This window comes from Salvelinus fontinalis, chromosome 1 (assembly GCF_029448725.1).
Source record: "Salvelinus fontinalis isolate EN_2023a chromosome 1, ASM2944872v1, whole genome shotgun sequence".
Taxonomy (NCBI): Eukaryota; Metazoa; Chordata; class Actinopteri; order Salmoniformes; family Salmonidae; genus Salvelinus; species Salvelinus fontinalis.
Genome location: NC_074665.1, coordinates 30,189,397 through 30,200,870, shown reverse-complemented (window position 1 = coordinate 30,200,870; position 11,474 = coordinate 30,189,397). Strand labels below are relative to the sequence as shown.

The following is an 11,474-nucleotide window of genomic DNA, read 5'->3' as shown; positions in this document are numbered from 1 at the left end:
CTACACATTGAGGTGCTCTGCAAGATAACTTGCAACGGGAGTGTGGATAATAGCTACTGTATTTTGTTGTATGATTTCATTTTGAAGCAGGCAGGGATGTGAATGTGATCATCAGGCTCCCCTTGACCCCTGTGCACGAGCACAACATAAATCAGCATCAATATATTTTAATGATAAAATGTTGCTAAGAAATTGTAGCGTATTCATCCAATTGTTGTATGAGAATACGAATCTTTAAAATAACGTACTCTGCTTAAATGATGTACTAGGTTGAGGCTACAGACAGGAAAATACAATTCATACCGGGTATCTTCTTTATCTATGCTGCTGAATTGTCGAATTATCAGACACCGACCGTTTTGGTACTGCGTGGATGGTCAACGTATTCTATGTTCATATAACTTCAATGGCTAATACCTATCGCTCTCTTAGTAAAAACACTGCTCCAGGTGAGGCTCGAACTCACAACCTCGGCATAGCTCTACAATGTACTGTCATATAAGTACCGCGCGCTAACCGATTGCGCCACTGGAGCTCCGGTACTTTGGCTCAGCAATACAGTGTATGAACACTCTGATCTGGGTGTTAGCTCCTCTTCCTCCAGTTTACATTCGGATTTACTTAGCGATCATTATATTGTGTGTTATGTTTTGCAACGTAGAGTAACATGCATAGAAACGGATCTAGATCTGACTAAACTCTGATAAATGAATGATTTGCCAAATCACTCGTTTGCGTTGTTTGAAGATAGCTAATCTAGCTAGCTAACGTTAGCTCGCCTGGACTGCTTACTGGATTGATATAGCTGTCCGTTGTTGAGTGTATTGTGTCTTAGTTGTATTGCCCCATATTGGCCTGTATGTATTTGACACCTACTCTGGAAAGTGATCAACTGTGTGCTTGTAGTATGAGTGTTCATTTCATAGCAGGTTGCTAATGCGCTAATGCTATCTGAAATCCTGGCTGCTACAGGGTACCAGATTGAGACTTCCGCATAATTTATTTCTCACGCATGCTCAGTTTGTCTGAATTGGTACCGATCGAGATTATCAGTAAGGATTCATATTCAATTGAACTTTTACAGATGTTTTGATGTCTCTGCATGTACCAAGATCTTCTTGTATAAACCATATAATTCTCTATTGACTAACAGTTAACATTTTCTTAAGGCTACCCTACTCTATAACAGGACATCACTTTTGCCTGTATAAAAATAACCTGTTTTTGGAAGTCTGCTTTGTTGTAGTAGTATGTACTAGTAATTTAAAATAAATATTATATATATATAATTTTTTGTATTATTTTATTTTTTTAGTGGGTATATCAGCTTCAATGTAATTGTCTGCATAATTTCCAATCCCCCATATATTTTTTGTAAATATATACTGTATAAAATATATTTTTTTTTTTTAATCTAGATATTTTCCTTTATTATTTTCCCCAAACCATACCATCCCTCCCCTAATTTGAGTAAACTAATTGACAACAACACTCAGGCTTCTACTTCCAGTTCATACACACTAAATACATTTTACAGGCACAGTATTATTTTACAGTATCTTTTGTTTGTTTTTAGTCCCATCCTTCAGCTCCACTCAACCACTCCCATCCATCTCTGAACACCATGCAGTTTTGATTTATATTTGCCATATATCTTTCAACTGTGCTGTTTCACAAAAGTTCTGAAACATTTATGCTCATAGATTTTGCATATTGTAAATTAAATATAAACGTTTTTGCTAAGAGTATTATTATATTATTGAACCCAGCAGTGCTATTTGAAGATTTCGCTCCATCCAGGTGAATGTTGCAATTCTTCAGCCGTTCCTGAAACTGCGACCAAAAACAAGCTACATATGGACAGTACCAAAGCAAATGATCTAATGTTTTTGTCTCTTCACAGCAAAATCTGCAGAGCTGGGATGGTTGCATCCCCCATACATACAGTTTATAACATTCTATTGGTTGCAAATATCTTAGATAATAATTTAAATAGAAAAACTCAAAGTTTTGAATCCAGTGTTGTTTTGTGTATCAGTTCATAAACCATGTGCCATGGCATCGGTACAACAAAAATCTCTTCCCAAGTATTTTGCAATCTATATATGCAATCAATTTTTTGTTCCTTCAATTGAACTGGTAAATAAAAAAGTATATCACAATTTTCTTTAGACAATTTTGGTCTTTAATGCAGGGTCGACAGACAAGTTTCTTACTTTCTTCCCCTTCCACTTGCCTCTTCCATTTTTGCGGTAATGCTGCAATTAGTTGGTTGTAATTTATGTAGAGCAGACATTTCCATATGTGTTTGCTAGCTGCATGCAATAGTATGTTCATGTTTTTATTACAGAATGAAAACACTGCTAGTCTAGACATGTATGATAGGTCTAGTTCATTGGAGGATCACAATACAAAATGTCAACAACCATACAACATTGCCATCATGAATTCAGATCATCATAATTTATCCACAAACTTTATCAATCATTTGTCTGTATCTGGATGGATCGGATGGATTGATGGATGGAGGATCTTTAACATATATTACGAGTCAAAAGTTTGGACACACCTACTCATTCAAGCGTTTTTCTTTCTATTTACTATGTTCTACATTGTAGAATAATAGTGAAGACATCAAAACTATGAAATAACACATACTGTATGGAATCATGTAGTAAACAAAATATATTTTATATTTGAGATTCTTCAAAGTAGCCACCCTTTGCCTTGATGACAGCTTTGCTGTAACGGTCCTGACCTGTTTTATGTTGTTTTTTGTATGTGTTTAGGTCAGGGCATGTGTTTTGGGTGGGCAGTCTATGTTATCTGTTTCTATGTTGGTTGTGGTTGCCTGGTATGGCTCTTAATTAGAGGCAGGTGTTTTGCGTTCTCCTCTAATTAAGAGTCATATTTAGGTAGGGTGTTCTCACTGTTTGTTTGTTGGGTGATTGTCTTCCGTATCTGTGTTATGTCTTGCACCATACGGAACTGTTCGGTTGTTCGTTTCGTTTCGTTTCGATGTAGTCTGTTTCCTGTCCGTAAGTGTTACGTTTAGTTATGTAAGTTTATGTTCAGGTTTCGTCTACGTCGTTTTCTTGTTTTGTATTTTTGAAAGTGTTTTGTTTTTTCGTGTTGCCATCGTCGTGTTAAATAAAAGATGGCTTATTTCCCTAAAGCTGCATTTTGGTCTGATGATCCTTCTCTCCTCTCCTCTTCCGAGGATGAGGAGAACGACAGCCTTTACAGAATCACCCACCAAGAATCCAGAACCAAGCAGCGTAATTTGGAGCAACGGGGAAGTATACAGGACTTATGGAGTTGGGAGCAAGTATTTAACGGAGAAGGACCATGGGCTAAAGTAAATCACCGTCCATGGGAACAGCTGGAGGCACTGAGGAGAGCAGAGGCTACCGGAGAGAGGAACCGGAGTTATGAGGGAACACGTCTGGCACGGAAGCCCAAAAAGCCCGTAAGTAACACCCAAAAATTTCTTGGGGGGGGCTAAGAGGTAGTGGGCCAAGGGCAGGTAGGAGACCTGCGCCCACTTCCCAGGCTTACCGTGGAGAGCGGGAGTACGGGCAGGCGCCGTGTTACGCAGTAGAGCGCACGGTGTCTCCTGTACGAGTGCATAGCCCAGTGCGGGTTATTCCACCTCCCCGCACTGGTAGGGCTAGATTGGGTATTGAGCCAGGTGTCATGAGGCCGGCTCAACGCGTCTGGTCTCCAGTGCGTCTCCTCGGGCCGGCATACACGGCACCTGCCTTACGCATGGTTTCCCCGGTTCGCCTACATAGCCCGGTGCGGGTTATTCCACCTCCCCGCACTGGTCGGGCAACCGGGAGCATTCAACCAGGTAAGGTTGGGCAGGCTCAATGCTCAAGAGTGCCAGTACGCCTCCACGGTCTGGTATTTCCGGTGCCACCTCCCCGCCCCAGCCTAGTACCTACAGTGCCTACACTACGCACTAGGCTACCAGTGCGTCTCCTGAGCCCAGTTCCTCCTCCACGCACTCTCCCTGTAGTGCGTGTATCCAGTTCGGTGCCTCCAGTTCCGGCACCACGCACTAAGCCTCCTGTGCGTCTCCAGAGCCCTGTACACACTGTATCTTCTCCCCCTACTAATCCTGATGTGCTTGTCCTCAGCCCGGTGTCACCAGTGCCGGTACCTCGCATCAGGTATAGAGTGGACTTTGAGAGTATAGTGTGCCCTGTCCCTGCTCCCCGCACTAGTAGGAAGGTGCTTATCCTTAGCCCGGTGCCTCCAGTTCCGGCACCACGCACCAGGTCTACAGTGCGCCGTATCCGGCCAGAGCCATCCGTCTCACCAGCGCCGTCTGAGCCATCCGTCTGCAATGAGCCTGCAAAGCCGCCCGTCTGCCATGAGCCTGCTAAGCCGCCCGTCTGCCATGAGCCTACAGAGCCGTCTGCCAGACAGGAGCCGCTAGAGCCGCACGCCAGACAGGAGCCGCTAGAGCCGCCCGCCAGACAGGATCTGCCAGAGCCGCCAACCAGACAGGATCTGCCAGAGCCGCCAACCAGACAGGATCTGCCAGAGCCGCCAACCAGACAGGATCTGCCAGAGCCGCCAGCGAGCCATGAGCAGCCAGAGCCGCCAGCGAGCCATGAGCAGCCAGAGCCGTCAGAGAGCCATGAGCAGCCAGAGCCGTCAGCCTGCCATGAGCAGCCAGAGCCGTCAGCCTGCCATGAGCGTCGAGAGCCGTCAGCCTGCCATGAGCGTCGAGAGCCGTCAGCCAGCCATGAGCGTCGAGAGCCGTTCAGTCAGGATCTGCCAGAGTCCCTCAGCCAGGATCTGCCAGAGTATATCAGCCGGGACCTGCCCCTTGTCCCGGTGCTGCCCCTTGTCCCGGTGCTGCCCCTTGTCCCGGTGCTGCCCCTTGTCCCGGTGCTGCCCCTTGTTCCGGTGCTGCCCCTTGTTCCGGTGCTGCCCCTTGTTCCGGTGCTGCCCCTTGTTCCGGTGCTGCCCCTTGTTCCGGTGCTGCCCCTTGTTCCGGTGCTGCCCCTTGTCCCGGTGCTGCCCCTTGTCCCGGTGCTGCCCCTTGTCCCGGTGCTGCCCCTTGTCCCGGTGCTGCCCCTTGTCCCGGTGCTGCCCCTTGTCCCGGTGCTGCCCCTTGTCCCGGTGCTGCCCCTTCTCCTGGTGCTGGCCGTTTATTTAGGGGATGTTAGTTTTAGGGTGGTCATTGGGAGGGAAAGACAGAAACGGGGAGTGACTATGGTGGTGTGGGGACAGCGTCCAGAGCCGGAGCCACCACCGTGGTCAACTGCCCACCCAGACCCTCCCCTGGACTTTGTGCTGGTGCGCCCGGCGTTCGCACCTTGAGGGGGGGTTCTGTAACGGTCCTGACCTGTTTTATGTTGTTTTTTGTATGTGTTTAGGTCAGGGCATGTGTTTTGGGTGGGCAGTCTATGTTATCTGTTTCTATGTTGGTTGTGGTTGCCTGGTATGGCTCTTAATTAGAGGCAGGTGTTTTGCGTTCTCCTCTAATTAAGAGTCATATTTAGGTAGGGTGTTCTCACTGTTTGTTTGTTGGGTGATTGTCTTCCGTATCTGTGTTATGTCTTGCACCATACGGAACTGTTCGGTTGTTCGTTTCGTTTCGATGTAGTCTGTTTCCTGTCCGTAAGTGTTACGTTTAGTTATGTAAGTTTATGTTCAGGTTTCGTCTACGTCGTTTTCTTGTTTTGTATTTTTGAAAGTGTTTTGTTTTTTCGTGTTGCCATCGTCGTGTTAAATAAAAGATGGCTTATTTCGCTAAAGCTGCATTTTGGTCTGATGATCCTTCTCTCCTCTCCTCTTCCGAGGATGAGGAGAACGACAGCCTTTACATTTGCACACTATTGGCATTCTCTCAACCAGCTTCATGAAGTAGTCACCTGGAATGCATTTCAATTAACAGGTGTGCCTTGTTAAGAGTTAATTTGTGGAATTTCTTTCCTTCTTAATGTGTTTCAAAACCATAAAGCGCTATGATGAAACTGGCTTTCATGAGGACATTCACAGGAAAGGAAGACCCAGAGTTGCCTCTGCTGCAGAGGACAAGTACATTAGAGTTACCAGCCTTAGAAATTGCAGCCCAAATAAATGCTTCACAGAGTTCAAGTAATAGACACATCTCAACATCAACTGTTCAGAGGAGACTGCGTGAATCAGGCCTTCATGGTCGAATTGCTGCAAAGAAACCTTTACTAAAGGACATCAATAATAAGAAGAGACTTGCTTGGGCCAAGAAACACGAGCAATGGACATTAGACCGGTGGAAAACTGTCCTTTGGTCTGATGAGCCCAAATTTGAGATTTTAGGTTCCAACCTCTGTGTCTTTGTGAGACGCAGAGTAGGTGAACAGATGATATCCGCATGTGTGGTTCCCTGGTTCCTGAAGTATGGAGGAGGAGGTGTGATGGTTTGGGGGTGCGTTGCTGGTGACACTGTCAGTGATTTATTTAGAATTCAAGGTACACTTAACCAGCATGGCTACCACAGCATTCTGCAGCGATACGCCATCCCGTCTGGTTTGTGCTTAGTGGGACTATCATTTATTTTTCAACAAGAAAATGACCCAGAACACACCTCCAGGCTGTGTAAGGGCTATTTGATCAAGGAGAGTGATAGAGTGATGCATCAGATCATCTGTCCTCGAATCACCCGACCTCAACCCAAATGAGATGGTTTGGGATGAGTTGGACCGCAAAGTGAAGGAAAAGCAGCCAACAAGTGCTCAGCATGTGGGAACTCCTTCAACACTTTTTTTGGTTACTACATGATTCCATATGTGTAATTTCATAGTTTTGACATCTTCATTATTGTTCTACAATGTAGAAAATAGCAAAAATTAAGAAAAACCCTGGAATGAGTAGGTGTGTCTAAACTTTTGACTCGTACTGTAAATATTGAGGAAGTACAGTATTTAATTTGTATCTATTATTTGTTATTTGCAAACTTTGCCATGAAATGAGCAGCAGTAGTATAGAACCAACAGTGGTCTGCCATATACCTCGCTTCTGTCTGTTTGAGCTGGTCAGTATGTAATCCTGTCTAACGTGGCTTTAAAAAAAATGTATCGCCTATAAAAATGTTAGAAAGGTGTCCATTTCATTAGCACGTCACTGCAACAACTGTTTCAGAGCGTGTGCCAGAGCGCAGAATAACTGAGGAATTGACGAACGCTCAACGCCTGTTGAATATGGCCGGTTCAATATGGCCATTGTCAGTAAATGTCGGCAAAAAGCGTAGTTAAATTGTTGCCAGGAGCACAGACACAGTCACCAACGCTTTGGATAACATGAAAACAGCCTAACCAGCTCTGCTAGGGCGAGTAAAATGGTCAGAGTTTGGGTGGGGGATTTAGTTTAAGATGATTCTTATGGCATTGCACACGGTCAGTGTCTGCCGTGAAGCATTCATCTATGTATATGAGTAAGAGTCTAGCTACATTTTCAGATATTATACGTTTCTAATTTTGTCAGAAAGTAGTTTTCATTGCAAATTAAAGCTTACTGTTAGCTAGGTAGCTGACATTAAATGGCTGGCTTGCTAGCTAACATTACGTTTATGATGTGTGTAATAATGTTATCTCAGAATGCCTTTTCGCATTGCTAGTTATAGTCGAATGTTAGCTAGCTAACATTGAACCTATTTGGTTAACTTTAGCTAGCTATGACAATCGGTTTGTAACACTAGTACTTCATGGATAAGGATTCATTGTTTAGCTAGCATGTCTAAACAAAATACTCCACTTCGCAAGATGATTACATGACCCATCAAGATAGCCGTAATCACCATCAAACAAACCTGGCTATCTATTGTATAATAATGCCAAAATATTTGTATCTGGAATTTGTCTTTCAGCATCAGGAGAACACGCCTGACTCTCCTCCACCAGTCATACAAGGAGAATGTTCTAATGCCTCCCATCAAAAAGAGAGCTGGCCCAATCAAGCACAGGTTACACCTAAGCGTGAGGACTTGCAGCGAGTGGTGAACTTCATCAACAATCACGCAGAAGATAATGCAATAGTATTACCAGGACGCCACCCAGGACACAAACACTTTGGTGGAAAGCTGCTGCCATCCCATGTGACAAAAGCAGCAGTGTGGCGTCTACAAGAAATCGATGACAACAATTGGTATGTAAAGCATAAACAACACGTTTTTATTATTTAATTTACCTACTTTTATTGATATCAAGTTTTTTTGCTGTATTTCCCAGAGGTACATGTAGTCGGGCTGTGTGTTATCATTTTAACTTTCAGTTACCAAGAGGATGTTTTTGTATGCAGTGTTGCTGCTCTGCACATTTGTAGGTAAGTGAAACTTACCTGATAATGATGCATTAAAAAATGATGTTACGTTTTACATGACATTTTATTAACTCATCTTAATGTTCTTTTGTTGTTTGCAGGTGCACTATCCTTCTGACACTATGCAGCCAAGTCCCATCTACTTTCTAACTGCTTGCAACTGCAGTGGCCAAAACAAGAACAAGTTAGTGCTCTGGTATTGTGCCTGGCGGAACATGCACAAGCTCCACCACAGTCTGGACCTTCACTTCCTGATCACGTGCCACACCAAGTTTGCCCCCGACTGGTGCTTTGGCCTCGTCAAGCAGCGCTTCAGAAAGACCAAAGTGAACACTTTGTCTGCGATTTCTGGTGTTGTGAAGGACAGCACTGTGACGGGGTCAACATCCCACAGCTGGTTGGACTGGAGGATGGTAGTGCTGGTAGAAAGCTATGGCTGGCAACAACACCTGACTCTGTACTTCAGGCCGCTGCCACAGTTCAAGCAGTACTAGCACTTCAGGTGAATATCATTTTCATTGCATTGTATGAGGTTATTCTTCTTATCTAAACATGAGAGGTGAATTGATGTTGTCCTAGGTTGTAATGTCGTCTCGATTTTGATGTTATTTCCTGTTTCACAGCTTCGATGCTCTGGAGCCTGGTGTTGTTGTCGTCAAGGAGCGTTCGGACTCAGTCAGGACCAGGTTTCAGCTGCTGCGCAACGCTGACATCCTTCCTCCCATAGATAGTCTACAAGCACCGCCTGGACTGGACACAGCAAGACAAACATTTTGAGAAGATCAGGGAGTTTTGTGACGAAGAGGCTATGGACATCACATGCCCTGCACCAAAGTCAAGGGCAGGACAGAAACAGGCTCTCCGAATATAGATTCCCTTGTTCATGCATGGTTCGGACAGACCAGTCATCAGCACTGTCTGCAGTGCCTCTATTCAAATGACTCTCCTAACACACATGCCATACGTTGCTGCTACTATTATTTTTGTATCCTGCTGCTCAGCCACTTTACCCCTGATTGTATGCATATAACTAATCTATCAATGATATTGATATTGTTCTTACTGTATATTATTATATTTATATTGACACTTTCTATTTCTGATTATGCTACTATGCAAGTAACCATTTGGCTGTACCGTTTACACCTTTTGTAGAGACCCAGCCACTTGGCAAGATGTGGATAGGTTTATAGCATTTCTTTCACATGACCCATCAATTTATACAAGTGTGTCTGGGTAAGCGTCATCTAATATTTATCTGGACACTTTCTGTTTAACTGGAAATGTTCCTTATTGTAGGCTATTGGCCTTATTGTAAGACCGAATTGAGCTGGTTGGTCACATATGTGGGAACTCCTTCAAGACTGTTGGAAGCTGGTTGAGAGAATGCCAGGAGTGTGCAAAGCTGTCACCAAGGCAAAGGGTGGCTACTTTAAAGAATCTAAACATATTTTGATTTGTTTAACACTTTTTTGGTTACTACATGATTCCATATGTGTTATTTCATAGTTTTTATGTCTTCAGTTTTATTCTACAATGTATAAAATAGGAAAAATAAGTAAAACCCTTGAATAAGTAGGTGTGTCCAAACTTTTGACTGGTACTGTAGCTATTGGCCATTTTTACCATAGGTTTCCGATATAAATCAGATGACCTTCCCAGATGACCTTCCTCTCCAAGGAGGCAGGCTAACAAGAACAAACCTGATTTCAGCAACAATTACATGTCTAGACTGAGCTCCAAAACAGACTGTGACTCCTGCCAAGCTCCAGGATATCGACAGAGAGGGGATGTAGTGTGGAGAGATGGAGCTCATTAACACATTAATGGGGAAGGAAACTGTGATAAACTGCTCTTTAGGTTACCTGGGGCTTGATTAGATGCAGTACTGTACCATTCAATCTGTGAGAAACAGGAAGTTTATTATTGGAGAGTGTGTGAAGATGATGATGTCATATTGTCCTGCTCTACCCATGACAGACCCTTCTCTCTGGGCCAGGAGAGACTGAGGGGATCAGAAGAGAAACGGATGTCTGAATATGCAGGTGGTATGTGTCTTCCCCACGCATGTATCTTAGAACCATTCCTCAGCAACTTAGCTGTTATGCCAACTTTGCTCACATTTTCTCTTTATACCTCTCACCTTGTCCTCCTCCTATGACTCTAGCCAAGATTCTCCTCAGTCTTCAGGAGAAAGTCTGCTCATTCCTTGACAGAGCCAGTGAGTTTGAAATGTATATGTAAGAATACAGTAAAATATTTTACAGTAGATGCTAGTGTTTGAGGAAGTACAAGAGAACATTAAGAAGAGTACAGTACAGTATATTGTGTATTTCTTAGTTACCAGTGGAGGTGGGCTGAGGAGGTTGCCCTATTCATCTTAAAGAGTGCAATGAGGAAACCTAACCTCTGACCTCTGATGTCATCAACCTAGTTGTGTGTCGTAACTCTGGACCCAGGTAGTGAGAACAGATAGCAGGATAGTATGTCCTTATGAACCTTGACATAATGTGATAAAGTAAGGGGATTTTAAGGTGGTGACTTCAGCCAATAAAACAGTAGGGTATCGGTTTGAACATACACACACACACAGTCAATTCATACACAGTACCAGTCAAAAGTTTGGACTCACCTACTCATTCAAAGGTTTTTCTTTTCTTTCTTTTTCTACATTTCTACATTCTATAATAGTGAAGACATTAAATCATGTAATAACCAAACAAGTGTTATACCAATCTAAATATATTTCATATTTTATATTCTTCAAAGTAGCCACCCTTGGCCTTGTTGATAGTATTGTACCCTCTTGGCATTCTCTCAACCAGATTCATGAGGTAGTCAACTGGAATGCTTTTCCAACAGTCTTGAAGGAGTTTCCACATATGCTGAGCATTTGTTGGCTGCTTTTCCTTCTCTCTGTGGTCCAACTCATCTCTAACAATCTCAAGTGGGTTGAGGTCAGGTTATTGTGGAGGCCAGGTCATCTGATGCAGCATTCCATCACTCTCCTAGGTCAAATAGCCCTGACACAGCCTGGAGGTGTGTTTTGGGTCATTGTCCTGTTGAAAAACAAATGAGATTCCCACTAAGTGCAAACCAGATGGAATGGCGTATCACTGCAGAATGCTGTGGTAGCCATGCTGGCTAAGTGTGCCTTG

The 11,474-nt window shown here is 43.8% G+C and overlaps 1 non-coding gene across 1 annotated transcript; it reads right to left on the bottom strand.

Moving 5' to 3' along the window:
- Positions 1 to 441: 441 nt before the first annotated feature.
- trnai-uau (transfer RNA isoleucine (anticodon UAU)) lies at positions 442 to 535 on the bottom strand. Its single transcript has 2 exons — positions 498 to 535; positions 442 to 477 (listed from the first exon to the last, which is right to left on the bottom strand). It is a non-coding gene; the product is annotated as a tRNA-Ile (tRNA).
- Positions 536 to 11,474: the final 10,939 nt, after the last annotated feature.